We start from the raw sequence: 26,421 nt of genomic DNA on the forward strand, positions 1-26,421 counted from the left end.
TACTGTCATTTCATTGACTTCATTGATAGTGGCCATTGTTGGTTTTAGCATTAAATAGGCTTCTAAAATGTAGCAGAAAAAAAACAAGTACCAGGAATGAAAATGTGGGGGTGGGAAAGAAAAGATAAACTCCAAGAATAGGGTCTTTGGATTCTACAACATAACTTCTAATGACCTGGAAATAATATTTAACATGAAAAATATTATTAAGGAAATATCTGTAGACTAGTTTTGACTGTGATTTGTTCTGAATGAGATTAATGAAGAGATATTATTCCTCTTATGTCTTTATTACAACAGAGGAATCCCTCTTTAATGAAAGAAAAAAAATTACCTGTATCTTTTGTAACAGGTACATAAGAAAAACTAAAACCCTTGAGTATGAATGTTATTTTGAAGTGACAGAATTTATAGGCACTTAGCAAAGTCTGAATGACAATAAGCAGCTCAGTATTTCCACATATAGTTATGTTATCAAGGTAGGTTAACTTATTAGTCATTTCATGCAGCAGAGAAAAGAAAATGTTTAAATCAGAAAGTGAAGAACAATGAAGTAAATCAAAGTAAAATTTTTCTTAATATTATCAGTGTGTTTAGTACAATATTGAAATATTACACTTAAAAGCACACATATATGAAGAGCTCCAACAGAATGAATAATGCAAATAGCCAGAAGCAGGCTCAATGATTAGCAATCACCCAGTGACTTTACTAAACAAACCATGTAATTTCAAGTTTGTGACAATTGGTGAAGGTATTGAGGTCCAACAAACATCCAAGCTATGCAGGGTGACAGGATTTAAGGCAGGCAAGGGAATCGCTGTAATAAAGCCTCATCATTTGGCATACAGTAAAAGTAAACATGAAGAAACTTCATTAAAAATTCTGTACTCCCGATCTGTACACAGCACAGAGCAAAAGCTCAATCTAGGAATAGACAATGTATTCCCACTGTGGATCAAAATGGGACATTAAACAAACAGTAATGAAAACACCAACAATGGTAATAGCAGAGAAAGTAATGTGATGAGTGTTTAATAATGTGACAATAATTATAAAATAAACATTAATAAAAACCCATACATGTTTACTAAATTAATAGTAGGAGAGAAAGCTTTGTGAATCTCAGCAAAGTCATATGGTTTGTATTGATGTTGCATAGAGTTGCAAATAAAAATAGTTTCCATATATGCGTGCTATCTTGTACATATATGTCTGTGATCATTTTCACAAAGATTCTACCGACTTGGGGATATTGAAGGAGTTAACAAGAAACAGGCTGAGGCAAATAGAATCTGAATTTTTTAAGGAAAGATCGCTAATAAAGATAAGAGTAAAGCTGACAAACACAAAAATGTAACCCAGAAATTTGTGCTATATTGCAAATATTATTTCTTGGTTTGTGTGGCATGACAGTAGACACAAGTTTTGTCACATTGGACCATCTGGATATCATGGTCTAGTTATTCTCAACAGTAGTAGTAATAAGTATGAGCTTTGAGTTTTGAAAAGGTAATTGCTAGCAAATGAGGAAAATGGAGTTTCAGGGGGAAATAGATCAGTTCACTAAGGCACTGCTCAGCTGAAGAAGCTTACTTTCCAAGTTGAAGGAGCATAGTTAATTTGTGCACAACACCTGTTATTAACATCCTCCCCATATTTTTTTATATTGGCTACAATTCCCAATTTTATTGAGGTAATTATCTTTCTGTTAGAGAGAGAGAGAGAGAGAGAGAGTGTGTGTGTGTATGTGTGTGTGCGTGTGTGATGTTGGAAGGCTGTGAATTAAATACCTGTCATGCACCTTAATCAGAGACTGAGAACCTGATGTAAGCTTGTTAGATATGCAGAATTTTAGGACCCACTCTACCTCTACTGGGTCAAATCTATACTTTAATAAGATCCCTAGGTGATTCATATGTACACTAGAACTGAGAAGCGTGGCTCTAGAGCAAGCCAATATATCCAAGTTCCTAAATTCTGTAACAAATGTTACAGAGTGCAGGATGAGATATCCTCATTATCTTTAGAGGGGTGCGGGTTTGCATCAACCTCAGTCTCCATCATCGACCTCTCTGTGTGCTGATCTATCCGTTATGCCCATTCGTCAAAAGCAGGATAAAGCTCCACTCAAAACTGGTTTCAAATTTTGAGATTGATGATACCACACAGACACCAAGAAGATGTGAGAAGATTTATTAGTCACATAATGAAACTTTCTGGGAATAAAAGGACAGCTCCAAACTGCTCTAGAAATGGCTTTGAGTATCAGAAAAAGAAGACTGCCTTGTTGTTGTTTTCTGCTTGTTTTTGTTTTGTTGTGGCCAGGGGATGGCGCTGGGATGGGTTCTTAAGCAAAGGAAGGGGATTGCATGACTGGAATGTTATATAAGGACCAAAGGAATGAGTATCAGTGGTTTGTTTGTTTATTTGTTTGTGTTTGTTTTTGTTTTGTTTTGGTCAGCTTTCTCAGATGTGAAGTAGAGGGGTAAAGGTGAAAAGGTAGTGAACTAGGTTTAAAAGCTGTCAACAAACAAATATAAAAAAAATGGAGTCAGGCTCTTTATTGAAATTCACTTCTGATGTTCAATGACTACAATTTGCCATTTTTATTTAATTGAATTTCAAGCTGTTTAAGTAAACTATCATGGTTCTTTATGAGGACAACAGCCTGAAACTGGTAAAAGAGATGAAAGTTCTGCAAACTACCTTGTGAAAGAGTCCAGCATTGCATATTCTAATTGAGACATGAAATGGTTGCCTTTGTCACTATTATTGGTATCTAGGACTCTGAAATGGATAAGGAATGTCTTGATGAGACCTCGCATTGTACCTCTTATAAGTAGAGAGATATGCATGACCCTGATTTTATATTTTGGGTATTGGTGAGTCAGAGATTCCTAGAGTTCTTTATATCAAAGAGATAATCTTATATAAGTAATAGCTATTTCTGTCATGGGCTTGATCAAATAGCCAGACTGGATGTTTTGGCTCAAGAGTCTATAGAACTGTGCAGGTGGAGTAGATTGTGGGCCAGGGCATCCAGTACTAAGAAGGCTGCCTAAAGTTCTTCCAACTGAACTGGACCTTGAGTCCTGTCCTTCAACAGGGCATACTGAATAAGGGATGAAAAGAAGCAATATCTCACTGAACCCTGAAAAATGTGATGGTGGCCATTATGTATAGACTCTCATTGTTTACTCTCTTGATCCTAAGGGACTCTTCAGGAGCCATGAAGTCTAGGAGATAGATGAACTCCTTCAGTACTGTGATACCTGGGAAGAGACTGAGGCCACCCCCTCTTGCCAGAGGGATATGCCAGAAGGCCTATAGCAAAGAGGTGTGGGTGGTTGTGCCAAGCCTTCAGAGAACTGTTTTCATGACTGAGGACGTGATGGGCAAGTGGGCTTGCAAGGTCACAGGCTCAGTGCCTATGAAAATCTATGTTTTCAGGGAAACCCAGTATATGGCAAGCAATTACTGCTCTAATGGTACATAATGTGGAGCTAAGGAGAGCAGTGGCATGTGTCAGAAATCCAAGAACCTCTTATAGCCATATGGATGGCCCTGAATCCCTGGAAGGCATGAAGGAAGGTTGTTAAACCTCTACAATGCAGGAGTCTCTTAATGGCACCAATGAACTGCTTGTTGCATTTCAATTTAGACAGGTTCTAGAGCAGTTTGTTGGAAAGAGCTCCATTTAAAATGAGGCAATTTGCAAATAACATAAATAGGTTTGAATAAAACCTGTAAATGAGGAATAGAGTGCATCCAGAAACCTAAAAGCAGTTGTGAGAGCTAAGAGGCTCAATAGCTATTGCTCTATAGTGTTAGGGATGGAGTAGGCCCCTGGTTTACCAAATCATTTCTGGAAATTAACTGAGATGGCACACTCTTGCATTATGTGTCAGCAATGTTTTATCTTCTTTTTGTGAGAATGTATATCTTGGATAAGTGTGTCAAGTGAATCTCATATTATTAGTGTGATATCATACCTGTATTCTGAAGAAAGATGTGGTTCAGATTTTGCCTACAAAGTCTCTGTACAGTGTCTTATTGTTGAATTACCCTACAGACAACATTCCTTCCTTCCTTTCTTTCTTGAATGTTCTTAGATGACTTAGTCGATGGAGGTGGAAAATGAATAGGAGACTGAGGAAGCAATATACTGGATTTGTGCTAGTCTGGACATATAAGAACATGCAAGTAAGATATATAACTGTATGTCCAACTTAGAGGTATAGTTGATAAAACATGTAAGTGTGTGTTTCATCCTCTTCTTTAGCCTAAATTCTAAAAGAGGGTCAGTGTCTTATTAGATTACCATATTAGGCATTCAAAATACTTGTCCAAAAAATGAAGCTAGAAATGTTAAATGAAAAAGCTTTAGGAACTGAGCTCTAAGTTTACTTTTTATCATTATCCTTTAGATCTGGCTACTCTTATAAAAAGTTTATTTTCCATAATATGAACATCCTAGTTAATCACCATCTTCACTAAAATGGAAACTAAGGAGAAAGTACTTAGGAAATAAAAAAATATATTATGTTACATAGAAAAATACTTATATAAGTATGCATGGTATATATTATTGTAAATATATATACATATCCAATATTTAAAGGGAAATACTACATCAGCAAAGACAAACTATAGCATTTTTGCTGGCTGTGTATTAATTCATAAAGTTTTGTATAAGCTTCGTCCTCATGATGGCGGAATCATTCAGAAATTCTTTGCAAAAAAAGAAAAAAAAACCTCTTTGCTGACATATAAACTTGTCTTTTTATTTGCCATCTTCTCTTTTGTTCATTCTTTACTATGCACTTAGAAATACTGTGGTCATCTCTCTGTTAGGAAGAATAGCAGGGATGTCATATTTTCTTCTTTGTCTACTTTGGCTAAGATGTCTAATATATTTTTATCATCCAAGTTTTAGCTCTGACATGAAATACCTGCTTATACCATAAGATAGAAATTCTATTTCAAGTAAACTTTTCTCCTATAATATATTTTTGAATAAACCTATACTACAGAAGATGTTTTTAATATACTATATGCAATCTGATGTCTTGGCAATGACTTTCAGTTTCCTTGAGAAAGTCCTAGTTCTCAGGTATAATTTTCCTCACCTTCAAATTTATCTTCATCTATATGTATATTACTTTCTCCCATTTTCAAGAGATAGAAAAATTTCCATTTTATTTTTCAAAAATAATTTCACCTCTATATAGACTCTGTCATTTTTAGCCTCCTCAGCAACAATACTTTAATAATTAACAGCATTCTTTATTGAGTTTATAATTTCTCACTCTCTGGGACATTTCTCATCAGCAAACAAACGTATTCAATCATATAGGCCTTAAAAATAAAAGTAAACATGATACTTGAATTCCATTTGCCTCTCCAGATGTTGCCTATGCAAGCCAATAAGTTCACCTCTATTCAGTTTCTTCTTCTAGGCATGTGGTGGGGTTACCAATGAAATATGATGTACCTTACTTCTGAGCAGAAGCCTGTATGAGCCCTATCCCTCACATTCAATGGGTGATGGTCCAAAAAAGAGATGTTTGTCAGCCTAAGTTCCTGGGTGATGGTCCAAAAAAGAAATGTTTGTCAGCCTAAGTTCCTAAGTGATGGTAATGTTGAGTAGATATCCTTGAAGTGATCCTTGATTTGATATGAAAATAATATGTGAGTAAGAATAAAACTTTATTTTTAAGCTATGAGATTTGGAGTTTGGTGTTTACCAAAACATAACCTCTTTTATCTTGCTTAATATACACATTGATTCCTAGAATCTGAGTGTTAGCATAATAAAAACTTAAAATATAAGAGAATTTCTCACCATTTCACCTTATGGTCAGCAAAGAGAAAACTTATTTTAAGGCTACAAAGATGGTGATATATATTATATAGTAGCAAAATTTTTGGTAAAATACCATTGTTTGTAATTTAGAAAATAGACTACACATCTAGTAGATGTGAAGTATTAAAGGAAAAGGTTCAGAAACTGAAGGAAGCAGAGTGTATTTGTTACTATTTAGCATATTTATCAAGGTGTTACAAGAAGAGTAAGAGCTCAGTCTTCAGTCAGTCTTCAGGAATGAATAGAAGGGAATAAATATTCCTAAAAATTTAGAGCCTTGTAATATTAAAAAGACAACTGTTTTGACCTGAAATAGTAGGAAAAAAATAATGAAACTTTGGAGGAACAAATAAAAAGTAGATTTAAATTGGGAGATGGAGCGGAGAAGTCAGTTGGGGGAAATTGGAGGGGGAGACAAACCATGAGAAACTGTACTCCGAGAAACAAACTGCGGGTTTTGAAGAGGAGGGGAGTGGGGAGATGGGTGAGCCTGGCAGTGGTTATTATGGAGGGCATGTATTTCATGGAGCACTGGGTGTGGTGCATAAACAATGAATGCTGGAACACTGAAAATAAATAATATAAAATAAAATGAAAAAAAAATAAGCTTTGCATGTAAAAAAAATGTAAACAATTTTTGACTGATTAAATTTCCTCCATGAAAAAAAAAACAAGTTAAGGAAATGACCATGACAGACATACTTAAAACCATCTGGATTAAATTACATCAGAAAAACAATGCAAATTAAGATTGTGACATCCAGTAAATACTTTCAAATGGGCAAAATTTCTCAGACAACAGACGAAGGGTGTGCATCTATCAAGCCTGATAAGCTCCAGATATTTGGTAGGTCAAGGTACTGAGAGAGAGTGCTCAATAGATATATCATACATATGAGCTGTATGTCTTGAAAGGAAAGGTGATCACAAATATTGACATATAAAAATGAAGCTGATTAGAATCAAATTGTTGAGAATTAACTATATTTTTAAAAATAATCTGTCAAAAGCAAAACCAGCTTGGACAATAAGAGTCAGCTGCTGTTTGAGACTTGAAATAACTCTTGGCCCCAAATATCCATGGACAGAAGGTAATCTGAGAATCATTTGCAGCAGCCAAGGGGAGCATATTTCCTGATAACCATTTCAATTGTGGCAAAGAAAGATGGTGGAAAAGAATAATTGGTTTCTGATGTGTCTCATTCTTTCATTTTCCAAAAAGGCGTGTTTAATGTTATTTCCCAAACCCTGTCGCCCAATGTTTATTGGGGTATGCTTGTAGGAGCAGGTATTACCTCTTTAGATCCCCAAACAAGAATAGTTACAGCCATGGTTTCTCTAAAATTCTCATCCATTATTCTAAAAGAAAAACCTTTTCACTGAGAAAACTGGCACTTTTAATTTGATGCCATGATTAAATGGGATTTACAGCTGACATGAGTAAACCCTGTTTTCAGGAAGAAGAGTGAAGAGAATATTTGTTGACCAGAATAGATTGCAGTAGTTTTTATGGTTTTCATAAATAGTCCAGTCTTTTTCATTCTGAGAAGAAAGTAAATTGCACCACCACCCCTTTGAATGCAGGCATGGATGGACATGGACTTTCTTTGGGTATGATATGTGAGCAAAAATCTTCAAGACTCAGTGCACAATTTGTCTTTTTTTTTTTTCCTTTCCTGCCACAATAACTACAAATTTTAAAGGCCCGATTTTCTTGGATTCTGAGTAAGGACAATGTGGGTTTGAATCCTCTGCTGGCCTGAGATAGGCATGAAACTTAGCAAGAAATACACTTTTGGAGTTTTAAACAGTGGGATATTAAAGTTATTTATTATTGCAATGTTTATTGAAAATATCAGATGACATTTCTTATCTTGTGTCTTTTTCTTTGTCAACTTTTAAAAGATGTAATTTATATGTGTTACTTCCAGATTTTCTTTTTCTCTCTCTCTCCATGTGTGCATGTATGTGTGTGTGTGTGCGTATTTTATATATATATATAATATATATAATTATATATAATTTATATTTTATATATTATATATATTAATATATATTTATATATACATATATGTGTATATATATATAGTAATATAAGCCAGTAATATAAGACTAAAATATATATATTTTAGTCTCATAGTGATCTGCTTCTATTACTTCCGCAACAGTAAAATCAGCCCATTAAGTTCACCGCAAACATTATGGTTAAATTCAACAGAGGCATTTTATTTCATATCTAACTAACATAACTGCAGCATGATTTTATCAAAATTGACCTAAATCTCTTGCTTTCTTTCCCTTGATTCCGTAACACCCCTTGTGTTTTCATTCCATGCTTCCTCTTAGGTCCTTTATCAACTTTTTCATCTATTTCACATTCCTCAAATTTAGTGTTCACCAAGGTGCAAAAACTTTTTCCTTTCTACCTACTTCTTCTGGGAGAACCATTCACCTTCAACAGTAAGAAATTCTGGGTAACTCCTAAATTAGTACCTCTAGTCCAAATCAATTTGTTGAGTTCCAGAAACTATGTCCACTCCTCCTGAATATCATATGTCCACCAAGTTGTCAACCCTATCAACTCATAAATATCCACACATCCAAATGATTACTAAGTGCTAGTTATTCTCACTCTTTAATATGAACAATCACCATATTTCTCTCTAGTCCCATTACTGCTATTTTAGTCTAGGGTTTTATTATTTCTCCCTTGATTTTCCAAACAGCTACCTTACCACCTTGTTTCTGTTTTCATCCAGTTCATGTCCTGCCCAGTGGTCCAAGTAGTCTTTCTAATGTAAAAGTTGGCACAAATCACTTTAAATTTCTTCAAAGATTCCCTCTTTTGCAAGTAAGATTAAATCCATTCTCCTTATCATCCTTGTAAAAATGCCTTGTCTCTTTAAATTCCTTACCAAAATTCATCTTTCACATTTTCCTCTAGTAACATATACAATTCATAATGAACTGTTTATAAAAATTCCCTAAACTATACTTTCCTATTTTGTTACTCTTCTATGCAGTTTTTCTGCCAGTTGACATGAAATTTTCCCGACCCAAAAAGAGTCATTTTATGACCCAAGTAACAATATAGTTTTTCCTCCCTGTTTTCCCCCATTATACTCTCTGCACATCTTTATTACCTCATGGTTCCTACTGTGTCATCATTTGTAATTTTTGCCGATTTCTGCTGACGTACAAAGTCTCTGGCTGTAGAGATTGGTTTTTATATTCCCTCATATCCCTGGTGTCTTAAATATTCAACATTCATTTATTAATAAAAATGGAATAGGATTCCTTGATGTGGAGGCTTTCACTGTGTTCAAACCCACTCAGAACTAAAGCTATATATTTACTGAATTAACAAATAGTTATTTCTCTTTTGGAGATTTTTTTTTTTTATACAAAATACCTGAAAATAACTGAAATTTCAGTTTTGAAATAGTCTGTCAAGAGTCTGTGGAAAAGTTAAATATTTCTTTGTATTATTATTTCTTTATAGTTTTATTCCCTTAATGAATATGATCTAGAAATTAGGCTTATAAACATAGCCACTGGCAAATCACATCTTCTTAATTTTCTCCAGCATAGTCCCAAATGAGACTTCTCACTATTCTCTACAATCTTATTCTGCTTACTAAAATGAACTCTGTTCGGTCAAAAGAACATGACTCTCCTAAAGTATGTCTACTTCACAGGCCAGAAAAAAGTTTCTTAATAATTTTCTCTTCATACCTTAAAAAGCTTTTTTGAGGAGGAATAATGCTGGTCTTACTTAATTCTGCTTTTCTTCTTACCTACCTCCCAGAAAGCAAAGTGTGGCTTACCAGACAAAACTTAAGATCATGAATAAATTTCTTTCAGTACATCTAATAGATGCGCTCTTAACAGCTATATATAACTTAGATAAAATTTAAGTTTTTATCTTGTAACTATAGTAAATATAGTTATTGGTAAACAGGAATGGCCATTTGAATTTCAAATATGCATATATGCTGAACTGTTCATGAAAAACGCTTATATAGTTTATGCTTTGATGCATTAATTGATCAAATTAAAGGAGAATGCTTATACTGTCTATATAGAGTACAGTGAAATGAGAGTAATTCATTCACAACATTCTATGATATAAACTATCTCTAATTACAAAATTCTACCCTTAAATCCCAACACATAATTAAAATAGAGTGACATCAAGTAGACTTCGGAAGACATAATTATTTCTTAAGAATGTTTTAAAATTAAAAAAAGTAAAATGCATGTTAAAATCCTTATAAAATGTCACAGAGTAAACACAATAAAACAATAAGATGAAATGTATTAAGCATGCAGATACATGGATCCTAACATACCACCCAGTTTAAGACTCTACTCAGCATGAAGCTGATATGAGGCTGACCTTAGTAAAAATAACAATAATAATAATAATCAGTAAGTTATTAAAAATAAACCAATATTGGAATGCCTGGGTGGCTCAGTTGGTTAAGCAGATGCCTTCAGCTCAGGTCATGATCCCAGCGTCCTGGGATCGAGTCCCACATTGGGCTACTTGCTCGGCAGGGAGTCTGCCTATCCCTCTGCCTCTGCCTGCCATTCTGTCTACCTGTGCTCACTCTCTCTCCCTCTCTCTCTCTGACAAATAAATAAATAAAATCTTAAAAAAAAATAAACCGATATTAAATTTTGAAGGTCAGTTGTTACCACTGACAAAAGTGAACTATGAACAAGCAGGGTTTAATACTTTTCTTTCCTATTTTTTTTTTTTTGGCATATGCTGGAAAAAATAATTAGAACAGATTTTTTTCTCAGTACAAGCATTGATAATAAAGAATTTGCAGAGTACATGGAACAAGTACTTTCAGAAGCATGTTTTATTATTTTTCCCTAAGCCACAGATGTTAGCTGTTTTCACATCAAAATAATGATGTTAGTCATGAGTTTCTCAGAAAAGCATTTTTAAAAAGCTTTTGAGCAGATGAGATGGGAGATGTGTTCTTCAGAACAAATGAAAAGAGTCATGTTTTCAGTGGAATATCATGAGTAGAAAAAATTTGGCAGTAGTCTTTGAACAGACATTTTAAGTGCCTACTGAAAAGTTGCCAGAGAAAGACTGAAAACTATAAACTAACCTATGAGAAGTGGAGTATCAAAAGGCCAAAAAGAACCTGAAAATGACAAACTTTTTAGGAAACAAGAATCCACCGAAGAAGAGCATTCAAGAGAATAATATAAGCTTGTATTCATGTATTTTATATTTTTCTGTTAAAATGATTCTCACACATAAAAATACATTATAAAATATAGAGCTCTACAATTTCAGTCAATGTGAATATAACTGTGCAATCACTATTCACATCAAAAATTAGAAAAATTACAGCTCCCTGATTTTTTTTTCCCCTAAAAGTAATTGCAAACCTGAATTCTGTTCAGTGATTGAGCCTGTTTTGTAACTTACATACACACATGCACGCACACACACAGACACACAAACACATGCACATAACAAACACACACTGGGACTACACTATTTGCATTTGTGTATGAATAGGTGTTTTTTCCACTCAACTTGAAGTCTAATTTAAACATGATTTTGTGGTTGCAATAGAATCTCTGTAAGGTATTCTATTTTATAATTAAGATCAATCTATTATTGCTGGACATTTCAGTTCCCTTCAGTTTGTAACTAATAGAAATAATGCCACCAACAACATAATTGGATATGTCCTGTGTTACAAACATGAAAATTCCCAGTTACCAGAGAATGTTTGCATTCCATCCCATTCTATTTGATCCTGCCAAATTTTTTTTTTTTTTCAAACTGGTTGAAAAACAAATGACACTCCCACAGGAGTACATGGACACTCTAGTTGCTTATACTCACCCTCACTATTTGTAGATGATGCTAGTCATTTTTAGTTTAGCCATTTTGGTGAGCCTATATTTGATCACGTTGGTTTTATTTTGTGTTTCCCTTATCAGTAATAATGTTGTATGCCGTTTCACATACTTGTTTACTGCTTGAACATTTTGTTTTGCTTGTTGGAGGGGTTCTTCCTTTTACTTTTTCCTAAATTGTCTTTTTTCTTACACTCATGTGGAATTCTATATTCTGACCCTGAATTTATACTGGTAATTGGTAATTGGTATCATATCTTCTATCAATTTATGGATTAGTTTTTCACTAGTGGTGTAATTTAACATTTCTTTCTTGTATTTGTTCTCATATTTTGTTATTAAATTAATATTGATGTCCTGAAATGAATTGTGGATTTCTCCTTTTTTTTTTGCTGATTATCTGGAAATATTTAATATGGCTGCAAATGATTCTAAAATGTTTGGAGTAATTCACAGAAGTTATTTGGAGCTAAATTTTTAGTTAGAGATTTAATTTATTTCCTACATACTGGAAAATTCAGATTTTCTATTTATCTTCTATTAAGATGTAATTGACATATAACATTATAAGTTTCAGGTGTACAACATGATGATCTGGTACTTTTATATATCACAATATGATTGCCATTGTACTGTTAGCTAACACCTGTATCAAGTCACATAATTATTATTTTTTGGGGGGGTTGAAAGAACAATGAAAACCTAGTCATTCAGCAACCTTGAAGTTTATGATACAGTATTGCTGACTATAATCAATGTACTGTGCCTTAGATCTCCAGTTCTTATTTATATAGTAAATGCTAGTTTCTGCCCTTAAATATCTCCCCAACTCTTCCACCTTCTTGCCCTGGTAACCACTTTTTTATGCTGTTTCTGTAAGTCTGATTTTTTTCTTTTTTAGATTCCACATATAAATGATACCTTGAAATATTTATCTTTTTCTGTACGGATTATTTAACTTTGCATAATGCCTTCAAGGTCCATCATGTTGTTGCAAATAGCAGTATTTCCTTTCTCATGGCTGAATAATACTTCATTGCATGTATATACACAATTTTCTTTATCCATTCACTTGCTAACGGACACTTATTTCCTTTTTTTTTTTTTAAGATTTTTATTTATTTATTTGACAGAAAGATCACAAGTAGGCAGAGAGGCAGGCAGAGAGAGAGGAGGAAGCAGGCTCCCCACTGTGCAGAGAGCCTGATGCGGGCTCGATCCAAAGACCCCAAGATCATGACCTGAGCTGAAGGCAGAGACTTACCCCACTGAGCCACCCAGGTGCACCAGTTGTTTCTATATCGTAACTTTTGTGGATAATACTGCAGTAAACAGTGAAGGACATATATCTTTCAATATTCTGTTTTCATTCCCTTTGGATACATACCCAGAAATGGGGTTGCTGCATCATATATGTTAGTCCTATTTATAATCTTTTGAGAAATTACCATAATGTTTTCCACAGTGTGACCCAATTTGCAGTCCCATCAACAGTGTTCAAGGTTCCCATTGTTCACATCTTTATCAACACCTGTTATCTCTTGTCTTCTTGATGCTGATAGCCATTCTAGCAAGTGTGAGGTGATATCTCGTTGTTTTGACTTGCATTTCCTTGATGTTCAATGATGTAGAGCATCTTGTTATGTATCTCTTGATTATTTAGATGTCTTTTTGGAAAAATACCTATTATGTTACTGCATCTGTTTTTTAAGAAAGAGAGAAAGAGAGAAAGGGAGAGAGTGTGTGGGGTGCTGGGAGAGGATCAGAGGGAGAGAAATAGAAATAATCTCAAGTAGACTCTCCACTGAGTGTGGAGACCAACTTGGGGCTTGATCTCATCACCTATGAGATCATGGCTGGAGCCAAAACCAGGAATCTGATGCCTAACCAAATGAGCCATGCAGGTGTCCCTCTGTCTGTTTTAAAAATCACATTTTTTTTTTTTAATAAACATATATTTATTTTTTCCCCAGGGGTACAGGTCTGTGAATCTCCAGGTTTACACACTTCACAGCACCCACCATAGCACATACCCTCCCCAATGTCCATAACCCCACCCCCCCTCTCCCAAGCCCCCTCCCCCCAGTAACCCTCAGTTTGTTTTGTGAGATTAAGAGTCACTTATGGTTTGTCTCCCTCCCAATCCCAACTTGAAAAACCACATTTTTTTGTTTTTTTTTGGATATTGAGTTGTATGTCTTTTGTCAGTTTCATGACGCTTCAAAATATTTATCCATTTTATCTAAAATTTCAAGGTAATTTTTAATATTGACGAATGTTCCTTTAATATCTTTATAATATCCATAGAATCTGAAGTGATGTTTGCTTTTCATTCATATTAGTAATTTGTCATTTATTTTATTAGCTATGTTGGGTGTTTTCCTAATGACTTTTTTCACACAACCAATATTTAGCTTTATTGATTTTTTCTATTGTTTCCTGTTCTCTATGTCATTGATTTTGTTCTTATCAATCCGTTCTCTTCCTAGTTCATTAAAAGGGATACTTGAATCCTTGACTTTTGATCTGCTAATGTATATATTTATGGCAATAAATTTCCTTCAACACATAGCTTTCACTTCAAAACACACATTTTGATAGACTATATTTTCCTCATAATTTAGTATAGAAAAGTCCTTCTTAATTTGGGTTTGATTTATCAACTATTTAGAAGTGTATTGCTTTATTTACAAGCATTCTTAGATTTTCTAGCTATCATTTTTGTTCATGTGTTTCTAGCTTAATTCTTCTGAAGGCAGAGAACAAACTGAGTAATTTCAGTCACTTAAAATGCATTGGTACTTGCTTTATGGCATAATAAATATTCAATTTGGAAAATAATCCATGTGCACTTATAAAGAATGTTGGTAAGTAGTCTATGAATTTCAATTCAACTAAATTTGTTAATCGTGCTATTCAAAATATGTAGTTCTTTACTGCTGTTTTTGTCTGCTCACTTCATCATTTACTAAGAAAATTTTGCTAAAATTTCCAATTTGACTATAATCTTGTCTATTTATCCTTTATGATATGTCAGTGTTTAAATATTTTGAAGTTATGTTTTTATGTCAATACAAATTTAGTATATATATAGTTCCTATTGAGTGAACTCGTATCATTATGCAATATTCATTTACATTAATAGAAATAAATCTTGCCTTTAACTCATTTTCTGAATGAATTTTTTAATATATTTTATTGTGCCATGTTAGTCGCCATAAAATACATCATTAGTTTTTGGTGCAGTGTTCCAAGATTCATTGTTTATATACAACACCCCACTATACCAGCTTTCCTTTGATTACTATTTTCATGTTACATATTTTTACAAACTTTTATGTTCAAATTTCTATATCTTCATATTTAATGTGTGCCTACTACAAGGATCATACACCTGACTTTTGCTCTTGCATATAGTCTGATAATTTTTGCTTTTTTACTTGGACTATTCTATTTATTTATATGTAAAGTTTAATTCATTTCTTCAGGAGATTATAAATCTGTTATCTAACATTTTTACCTATTTAAAAAAATACTCCTTTTTTCCTTCTGTCTTTTTAGCTATTAGCTTTCTTGGTGTGCATTATTTTATTCTTTTACTGATTGCTGTGGATATAACAAAAAGATTCTTTGAGTATTTTTTTGCTGACACACATAGTTCATACAACACTAATAGCCCCATTTCTTACTCTTTCACCCTTTATATTATTATTGTATTTAAATTTTAAATATTTTCCAGAACACATAAAACAAAATTACCATTATTATAAACTTAAACAGTTAATATTAATTTACATTTACCTAAGTAATTGAATATTCTACTACATTTCATTGTTTAGTACATTATCTTACATCCTTTGGGATCACTTTCCTCCTACCTAAAGATCAACCTCCCAGCTTCCTACTTTTCGTGTGTTTGGCAATGAGTGCTATATTAACTTTTGTTTGAAAATTTATTCAATTATTCTTATTTTTGAAGGATACTTTTGTTGGGTGTAGAATTTTAGACTGACAGTTTCCTTAAGCACTTAAAAATATCTCCCTAGTGTCATCTGGCTTCCATGATTTCCGTTGAGGAATCCATTGTCAGTCCCTTATTATTCATTTGAACACAATATGTTAAACAGACAAACCAACCAACAAAGAAACCATTTTTTGGTCGTGGTTATTAGTATTGTAATATTTCCAGTTATGGTTTGCTTTGTGTTTACTCACTTGAGGAGAGTTTCTGGAAGATATAAAGAATATTTTTCAGCTACCTGTTTATACTTCTCCTCCACAATTCGTAATTACCATCGACAAAGATAAAAGTTGAATCATGTGCCAGATTCTTGGTTAAGCATATTACTTGAGTTTTCTCATATAAGACTCAAAAACTTTATAAAATTTCTACTGTTAATAATTCTAGACAGAAATGAAAGCCTAAGTAATTAGGCCAAAGTCAAATTTTGAAGTTATAGAACAAAGACTGAAATTAGTTGTTTTATACCCAAACCCATGTGCTTTGATAGTAAGAATACCCAAACTATATTTGGAAAAAAGTTATAATGTGGTACTTTTAGCTCGGTAAAATGACAACAGTTAGAGATATTTGAAGTATGTGACAAGTTAGAAAAATGTTTTCATTATTATACGTGTGGGTTTTAATGTTGGTTTTAACACTAACAGGCTCCACAAACTTGTATAGGATGACAATTTAGGCCAAAGGACCCATTTTTAAATCACAGTTTTGGATAAGGTGATGCTTAGTGATTCTTTCAAGTTAGAAAATTTTGTGAAAATAATCTGATTTTAAGCAACTTTTTAAAGTCAAAAGACTGTGTGCCTACATAGTATCCATGATGAACATATATCTAATCATATTTTGGATACGTGAAATAAAGACTGCTGTGAACATTATCTTATTAAAAATGCCCTCTCCAGGGGTAGCTGGGTGCCTCAGTCAGTTAAGCATCTAACTCTTGATTTTGGTTCAGGTTGTGATCTCAGGGCTGTGGGATGGGGCCCTGCATTAGCCTCCACACTCAGCATGGAGTCTGCTTGTCCTTCTCTGCTTCTCTGTACACCTTCTTTCTCAAATAAGTGAATAAATATAATCTTTTCAAAAATATCCTTTCCAGATTCCAGATTCCTATGTTGTTAGTCCTAACTCCTAATATTGGTGGTCCTTTCTGAAGTCTGTCTGTTATTTTTTATTTTGTTATAAATGAGGTTCCTAAAATCGAATGCAGTTTTTATAGTGCCATACAACAAAATTGGGTACCAAGGGTCTATTATTATCTTGTAGCTTCATGTTATGCTTCTGAATATATAATCCAAAATCACAGAAATCCTTCATTATACCTTAGAAAATTTATGTATAATTTTATACACACTTTGATCTTAAACTTTCTTTAAGATTTTTCACAAAGTGTTTCATTTCTATTTGTCCTCCAATAAATTTATTCAGCAGCATCTAATTTTAAATACATTTTATGTTTTTTAATAGTATTTTTCTTGCAATTCAAGAGTCTTATAAAAATGTACTTTTCTGGATTTTCAACAATTATATTAGCATTATTTAGATTTTATAACATTTCATTTTTTTTCTTTTTAAAATAAATCAAATTGTCTTGACATGCTGCTAAACAAATCTTATTTCAGCTAAACATTGCTTTTTAGACTAGGGATACAGTGTTGTTTTTTATATTCCAAAATGCAACAGTAGTAAAAATCAACTTAGCATAGCAGTATTATCCCAAGAGCAAGTGGCTGATTGTGCTGAAATGCTTCTTGGAGTTCAGCAATGTCTTTAATTTTCTCATGCAAAGTGCTAAATAAAAACAATAATCAGATAGAAATTATATATACATGATTTTAAGTGAAAGCAAAATGACTCACTTTTACTCAAAAAAGCACATAAATGGTTTGTTTCAATTTGATATTTTAGTTGGTGAAGTTTAATAGCTCGAAGATTATTTTGATTAATTTCTGGCTCTATCAACTGTCTATATTTTGGAAATGAATATATTGAAGATGGATTTGGAACTCATATCACTAAATGCCTTGAATATGTTAGTTTATGTCATAATAAATTATTTGAGTAATTAATATTTTATACATAGGAATTTAAACTTTGTTGCAAAGATTATTTTAAATGAGCAATAAGTGATAATAATTCTATTTTTTAAATGAGAATAATGAGGAAGTTATGTATCTATTATTAAATGTTAGATGCATGGAAATGCATTATTAGTAGTATTAAAACACATTCCTAAGTTTAGTTAAGCAATAAGTTTTCAAGGAGGTAGAATCATATGGCTGCTGAGAAACCAGTTTATTTCTGGTGCAAATGGGCATCCAACCTATCATTATTCTACAAATGATATGTGCTATCTAAAGCCTCATTTGGTCCTAAACTTTAAGCACTGTGTGTCTCAGAGCCTACCTGCATAATCATTGAGCATGGGAGATCTGACCATTAAAATTCAATGCCAGGGAGTATAGCAAGAATAGCTTTAAAAAATGGTAGCTGCTCTGGCTCTGGAATGTCAGTTTCTAATTAGGATCTTGAGTAGAAGAATCTTTTCATAAATATGTCAATTAAATAATAGTTTATAAAATGGACTAAATCAATTGAACTGTAATTTTACTAGTTCAAATACAGGTCAGTGTTTCCCCCCATAGATTTGGAGTGATAGTAAATTTTATCTATGATCAGCTAAAATCCCTAGTTTGAGTATTCTGTCAGCCAATTAGATTCTGACTTACAAGGAAGTGATTCTGAGTAAAGTTCCATTGTCTGACAAAACTAGCCTTTAAAATAACCTGCATTCTCTAAAAAAGAATTATTTATAAAATATTTTTTAGAAAAACAGTAGCAGTTATTTTTCTTATGTTTAGTTTAAATAAGATGATGAATAATGCAAATATGTATACTTTTTATTCCATGTTTCTACAGGACTAACATTAATATGATAATAAAAAATTCAATGATACTGTTATTTCATAAAAAATTTGTTCATATTCTCCTCATTTAGTCTTCTCAATGTTAGTGAGTCAGCCATTTTCCATATTTGAAAAATAACAAATATATTTTATTAATAGGGCATATCTGGAGGAACTCTGTATATTCCTCAACAGATTCTCCAAATATTAGTAGTATGTATTGGCCTTTTCTTCCCTCTCGTCTCCTCTCCTTCTTTCTGTCTTTCATTTGGCACACATCCACTGATACCCATATGCACAAATACATATTTTTTTCTGAAACACTTGGGAGTCAGTTGCACCTGATGCTCCTTTATCTCGAAATACTTCAGTGTGTGCTTCCTAAAAGCAAAGGCATTCTTTTATATGGTCATAGTACAATAATCAAAGTGAGGAAATTAAAACAATACTATCATCCAATGTATAGACTATATTCAGATTTTGCTAACTGTCCTAATGATGTCTTCTATAGAAAAGGGAAATTCTGGACCATACACTGCATTTAGTTGTCATGTTCTTTTAATCTCCTTTCATCTGAACCAGTTCCTCAGTCATCCTTTTTGTTTCATTTCAAAAGGCTACAGGTTTCGAAGAGGTCTCTCTGGTTTGTCTGCTGTTTCTTCTTGTAAATTCAGGTTATGCACATTTGGCAGGAAATCTACAAAAGTGATGCTGTATTCTTCTCAGTGCATCCTATCAGGAGGGAAATACTGTCAATTTGTCCACTTATTGGTGATGTTAACTGTCATTACTTGATTAAGGAAGTGATTGCCAGATTTCCCTGTTGTCCTTCCGTAATTACTTAATATCTCATAGAGATTTACCCTGAGACTACATAAAAAGCTTGCTACTCCTTAAACTTTCACCAACTAGTTTTGGTATCTATTGATAATATTTATCTAAACCAATAATTATTTTGGTAGTTTTCAAACAATCCTTTTCTGTTTTCATCAGTTCTTTTACATTTATTATTTCATATTTTAATGCAAAGAAAAGCTTACCCTGTTATTTCCTTTCTTGCCCTTTCCCTCCCTTCCTTCTTTTCTTTCTCCTTTCCCTTCCCTACTTTCTCCCTCCCTTCCTCTCTTCCTTCCTTCTTTTCTTCCTCTTATTTTAAACTTATCCTGACCCTATGGGAAATTAAACAACAAAAAAAATATAAACCTAAATTATGCAAATTTAATTTTCTGCTACAGTGGTATTAGTGCATGCACACAGAGTTGAAAAGTTGTTATTTAACTTTAAGAACTTAAGAAGTTTGCTTAAGAATTTGCTTAAGAAGTTAAGCAAGAGATAAAATTATGGGTACAACAAATACAACAAGTAAAAACATACTCTATTTTTCTATATTGAACAACTGAGATGAAGTGAAAGAGTAGGTCAGGGATGAGGACCTACCAGAGAAGAATTGAAAGAACAATTAAATACCATGTTTTGTTTTCCAATACCATAGCCCTCCTACAAATATAAATCTATGCTTATTGTTGTGCCATATGTTGTCTAAAGCATGTGAATTAGTCAATCAATATTTATTGAATGTATTGGGTTCTGGAGATATATGGCTGAATAGAACATACATGACTTCTTGCCTCAGGGAAGTTTAAGACTATAAGAATACACATTCAATAAATATTTTCCAGAAATTATTAAGTGATGATAAATAAAGGACTGTGAAGGAAAAGAGTATTGAGAGCCATTTGAGAATTTACCCTGGTTTGACAAAGAAGTTTTCTTTTAGGAAGTGACACATTAGCTGATACCTCAGAAATAAGTAGAAGTTAAATAGAAAATTAAAAAAAAAAAAAAAGAGAAAGAGATTCAACGTTAGGAGAGACTACCATGGTTGAATCAGAGTCAGCAAGGGGGATGTGTAGCAAACAGATAGATTTATTAAGCAGGTAGGACCATACAAAGCATGGCTCTGTTAGCCATGTTTAGATTTTGTTTATATTTTTAAAGTGAGATAAGTTATTAAAAGGGTTTAAATGGAAGGGAATGACCTGATTTGTTTGACGATTTAAAAAAAAAGTTATCAGTAGTGTTTTATCAGAAACTAAAGAACAGGCAAATATGGGGCTATTGGAATATTTTAGGTGAGAAATGCTGGTGTCACTGGGATAGTGTTAGTGAGAGACAGGAAAGTTGAGAGGACAGAATAATTCATTAACTGAGTGGTAGGACAGGTCAAGGATGACTTCTAACATTTTATTAACTGAATTTCAGTGTGTGAAAATGCAGTTCCAGAGAGAAACCCCCAAAAGGAGATTTTTGGGGATAAAGTTTGTGAGTTCAATTTGAGAAGCCATAGACACATTCATAAGTCTGGAGTAAATGAAAGGTGTGAATTGAAGATATAGCACTGAGGATCATAGTACTTAGATTTAGAACATAGAGATTAGATTTGAATGAAGGGAATTATTTAGAAAATGAATGACTGGGTGTTGTATGGAAGTGAATCACTATACTGTACACCTGAAACTAATATTACATCGTATGTTAATAAACTGGAATTTAAAGAAAAACTATAAATGAATGAATAAATTCTAAAATACATGCATACATACATATATGCATACATACATAAAAGGAAAAAAATGGCCCAGAACAGAGTCATGTTAAATATAAAATGTTTAAAATTTCAAAGAGGAGGAAAAAACTTAAAAAGGCACAAAGACCAAAATATTGTTTTCATAGAAGCTGAAGGAAGTAAAGATTTTAAAAGAGAATGGCCAATCATAGACAATGAAGCTTACATGTTAATTAAAAAGAAGACTCAAAAGTATCCATTAGGTTTATGGACATGGAGATTATTGCAGAATCAGCAAGAAAAGATTCCCTGGAATGGTGATGGTATGAATCCCAGTACAGAAGTTTGTTGACTGAATGCAAATGGAGAGAATAATTAAATATAATTATCAAAAATAAAACAAAGTCAGTTCAAGACTTTTGATTTTGAGTGAAGTAAATTAAGAAGGCCAAATAGAAAGGCAAAGTGAATGATATAAGAGTTATATAGATGTGAAAAACTGTGAAGAAGGGGCGCCTGGGCGGCTTAGTAGGTTAAGCCTCTGTATTTGGCTCAGGTCATGATCTCAGGGTTTTGGGATTTGAGCCCTGCATTGGGATCTCTGCTCACCGGGGAGCCTCTCTGCCTACTTTGTGATCTCTCTCTCTCTGTCAAATAAATAAATAAAATCTTTAAAAAAAATAGAAAAAAAAGAAAAAATGTGAAAAGGAAAATGATAAACACTATTTTCCCTTGATTAAAAAAAATGATTAATCTTCCTTCCCTGAATGTTATAGTCTAAAAACATTTTTAATTGAAGTGTAATTGAAATACAATTTTATATTAGCTGTAGGTGAACAACATAGTAATTTCAATACTTGTATACAATACAAAGAGATCACCATGCTAAATCTAGCTACCATCTGTCATCATATAAAATTGTTACAATATTATTAATGACTATTCCCTATGCTGTACACCGAATCTTCATGTCCTATTTGTTTTATAATTGGAAGTTTGTACCTTTGAATCCCTTTTACCTACTTTGTTCAACCTCCACCTGCCTCCCACAACCACCGTACTATTTTTTATATCTATGATTTTGTTTGCTTTGCTTTGTTTATTTTTTTTAGATTGCCTATAGAAATGAAATCATAAGTTATTCATCTTTCTCTGACTTACTACACTTAGTGTAATACTCTCTAGGTCCTTCATGTTGTCCTAAAAGTGGCATGATTTCATCCTTTTTATGGCTGAGTAATATTTCATTGTGTGCTTTTGTGTTTATCTGAATACATACATACATACATACATACACGTGTGTATACATACACACACCCATACATATATCACATTTTATCCATTAATCTATTGGTAAACGCTTAGGTTGTTTCCACACCTTGCCTATTGTATATAATACTGCAATAAACAGGGATGTATATGTCTTTGAAAATTAGTGTTTTTCTCAAATTTCTCAGAAGTGGAATTCCTGAATTGTATGGTAGTTCTATTTTTAAGTTTTTGAGGAACCTCCATAGTGTTTTCCACAATGGCTACATCATTTTGACTATCCACCAGAAGTGCATGAATGTTCCCTTTTCTTAGTATTCTTGCCAACACTTGTTATTTATCTTCTTTTTGACAATGCCCATTCTGACATTTGTGAAGTGTTATTGTGGTTTCATTTACATTTCCCTGAGGTTTAAGGATGTTGAGTATATTTTCATGTTTCTGTTTGCCATCTGGGTGTGTGTGTGTGTGTGTGTGTGTGTATGTGTGTGTGTGTGTGTGTTTTGAGAAATATCTGTACAGGTCCTCTGCCCATTTAAATTGGGTTGATTATGGGGCGCTTGGGTGGCTCAGTGGATTAAAGCCTCTGCCTTCAGCTCAGGTCATGATCCCAGGGTCCTGGGATCGAGCCCCACATCGGGCTCTCTGCTCAGCAGGGAGCCTGCTTCCTCCTCTCTCCTCTCTGCCTGCCTCTCTGACTATTTGTGATCTCTCTCTGTCAAATAAATAAATAAAATCTTTAAAAAAAAAATTGGGTTGATTATTTATTTGTGTGAGTATATATTTTAGATATTAACTCCTCATCAATTATGTCCTGTGAAAATATCTTCAATTCTGTAGGTCGTCTTTTATTTTGTTGAGGGTTTTCTTTGTTATACAAAAGTCTTTCAGTTTGATGTAATTTCATTTGTTTATTTTTGCTTTTGTCCCTCCTTCCTGGGGAGATAAATCCAAAATGATATGGCTAAGACTTTGTCTAAGAATTCACTGCCTATGTTTCCCACCCCCCTCAAGGACTTTTATAGTCATTCATTATTCATTAATCTATTTTGAGTTTGTTTTTATTGAGTAAGTAAATGGTCAAGTTTATTATTTTGAATGTAGTTGTCCAATTTTCCCACATCATTTATTAATGTGGACTTTATTTCTGGACTATTTTCTGTTCCATTTATTTGTGTGTATGCTTTTGCGCCAGTGCCATACTGTTTTGATTACTACAGCTTTAGCCATGGTAGATTATATATATAGTGGCTATAGCTTGAAATTAAGAAGTGTGATACTTCCAGTTATGTTATCTTTCTCAAGATTGTTTTGGCTATTTGGGATCACTTGTGGTTCTGTACAAATTTTAGGATTGTTATAGTTCTGTATAGAATGCTATTGGAATTTTGATAGGGATTGCATTGAATTTGTAGGATGCCTTGGGTAGCATGGACATTTTAACAATATTCTTCCAATTTATAAGCATGGAATATTTTTCCATTTTATTTTGTCATCTTTAGTTTCCTACATCAATGTCTTAAGTTTCAGAATACAGGTCTTTCACCTCCTTGGTTAAGTTCATTCCTTGGTATTTATTCTTTTAGATTCAACTGTAAATAGGATTTCCTTAATTTCTTTTTCTTACAGTTTATTATTGGTAAATAGAAATGCAACATGTTTATCTATATTAATTTTTTTATCTTGCAATTTACTGAATTCATTTATTAGTTCTAATTTTTAAAAGATTTTATTAATGTATTTGGTAGAGGGAGAAACAGAGAGAACATGAACAGGGTGAGTGGGAGAGGGAGAAACAGGCTTCCCACTGAGTAGGGAACCTAATGTAGGGTTTGATCCCAGAACCCTAGGATCAAGACCTGAGCCAGAGGCAGATGCTTAGTAACTGAGCAACCCAGGTGCCCCACTAATATTTTTTGATAGAGTCTTCAGGGTGTACCATATACAGAATTATGTAGTTTATAAATAGTATCAGTTTTATTTACTTTTTAAAACATTTTTTCTTGTCTAATTGCTGTAGCTGGAACTCCAATACTATGTTGAATAAAAGTGGCAGGAGAGGATGTTCTTGTGTTCTTCCTGATCTTAAAATAAAACGTTCATCTTTTCAACATTGAGTGTTATGGTAGCTTTGAGTTTGTTACGTATTTTATTAGTTGTCATGTGTTTCTTCTATACCCACTTGGTTGAGAGCTTCTATAATAAATAGATATTGAATTTTATCAAATGCTTTTTTCTGCATCTATTAAGATGATCATATAATTATTATTACTTTGTTAATATAGTATATCACATTGCTTTATAGATATTGAACCATTCTTGAATCCCTGGAATAAGTAGATCCCAAGTGATTATGGTATATAATAATTTTAATGTACTGTTGAATTCAGTGTGCTGATATTTTGTTGAGGATTTTTTGTATTCATGTTCTTCAGAGATTTTGGCCTGCAGTACATGTGTATGTGTGTGTGTGTGTTGCCTTTGATAATTCTGGCCTTGAAGAATAAATTTGGAGTCATTCTTTTTTCTTTAATATTTTGGTATAGTTTGAGAAAGATAGGTACTAACTGTCCTTTAAATATTTGGTAGAATTAATATCCAAAGCCCATTTGGTACTAGATTTTAGTTTGTTGGAAGTTTTTTGAGATTACTGATTTAATTTTATTATTAGTAATTGGTAAATACAGATTTTCTATTCCTTCTTGATTCAATCCTGGAAAATTATATATTTTTAGCAATTTATACATTTCTTCTAGATTTTCTAAGTTGTTGACATATAATTGCTCAGAGTAGTCTCTTACAATCCTTTGTATTTCTTTGGTACCAGTTATAACTTCCTCACTTTTATTATTTATGATATTTATTTGGGTCTTCTCTCTTTTTTTTTTTGTCTTGATTATTGTAACAAAAATTTTATCAATTTCATATATTAAAAAAAACATAGCTTAGTTTCATTGATTTTTTTTAAGGTTTTATTTATTTATTTGACAAAGAGAGAACACAAGTATGCAGAGAGGCAGGCAGAGAGAGAGGAGGAAGCAGGCTTCCTGAGGAGCAGAGAGCCTGATGTGGGGCTCGATCCCAGGACCCTGGGATCACAACCTGAGCTGAAGGCAGAGGCTTTAACCCACTGAAGCCACCCAGGTGCCCCAGTTTCATTTCATTGATCTTTATGATTTTTTTTTTTTTTTTAGTTTCCATTTAATGTATTTCCAGATGATATTTAGTATTTCCTTCCTTCTAATAACTTTAGGCTTTTTTCTTTGTTGTTTTTGTTTTTAGCTACTTCAGGTGTAAGGTTAAGTTGTTTTTTTGAATTTTTTCTTATTTCTGGAGGTGGGCCTGTACCTCTATAAAATTACCCCTTAGAGCTGCTTTTTCCATGTCCCATAGATTTTGGAGAATTGTGTTTTTATGTTCATTCACCTCAAGATATATTTTTTTAACTTCCTCTTTGATTTCTTCATGACCCATTGCTGTTTAGTATCACGTTATTTAATCTCCATGTGTTTGTATTTTTTTTCCCATATTTTTTTTCTTATAGTTGATTTCTAGCTTCATACTCTCATGGTTGGAAGGATGCTTGATATGATTTCAATCATCTTAAAGTTATTCAAACTTGTTTTGTGGATTAACATGTGTCCTATTCTGAAGAATGTTTTATTTGCACTTGAGAAGAATGCATATTCTGGCTGTTTTAGATGGAATTCTCTGTATATATCTATCAAGGGCATTTGGGCTAAGGTGTCATTTAAAGTCAATGTTCCATATTGATTTTCTGTCTGGATGACATATTCATTGATGTCAGCAGAGTGTTAAACTCCCCTATAATTATTGTATTACTGTTAATGTCTCTCTTTATGTCTGTTAATATTTGCTTTATGTGTTTAGATGC

This window comes from Lontra canadensis, unplaced genomic scaffold, assembly GCF_010015895.1.
Source record: "Lontra canadensis isolate GAN:19392208 unplaced genomic scaffold, GSC_riverotter_1.0 scaffold1, whole genome shotgun sequence".
Classification (NCBI taxonomy): domain Eukaryota; kingdom Metazoa; phylum Chordata; class Mammalia; order Carnivora; family Mustelidae; genus Lontra; species Lontra canadensis.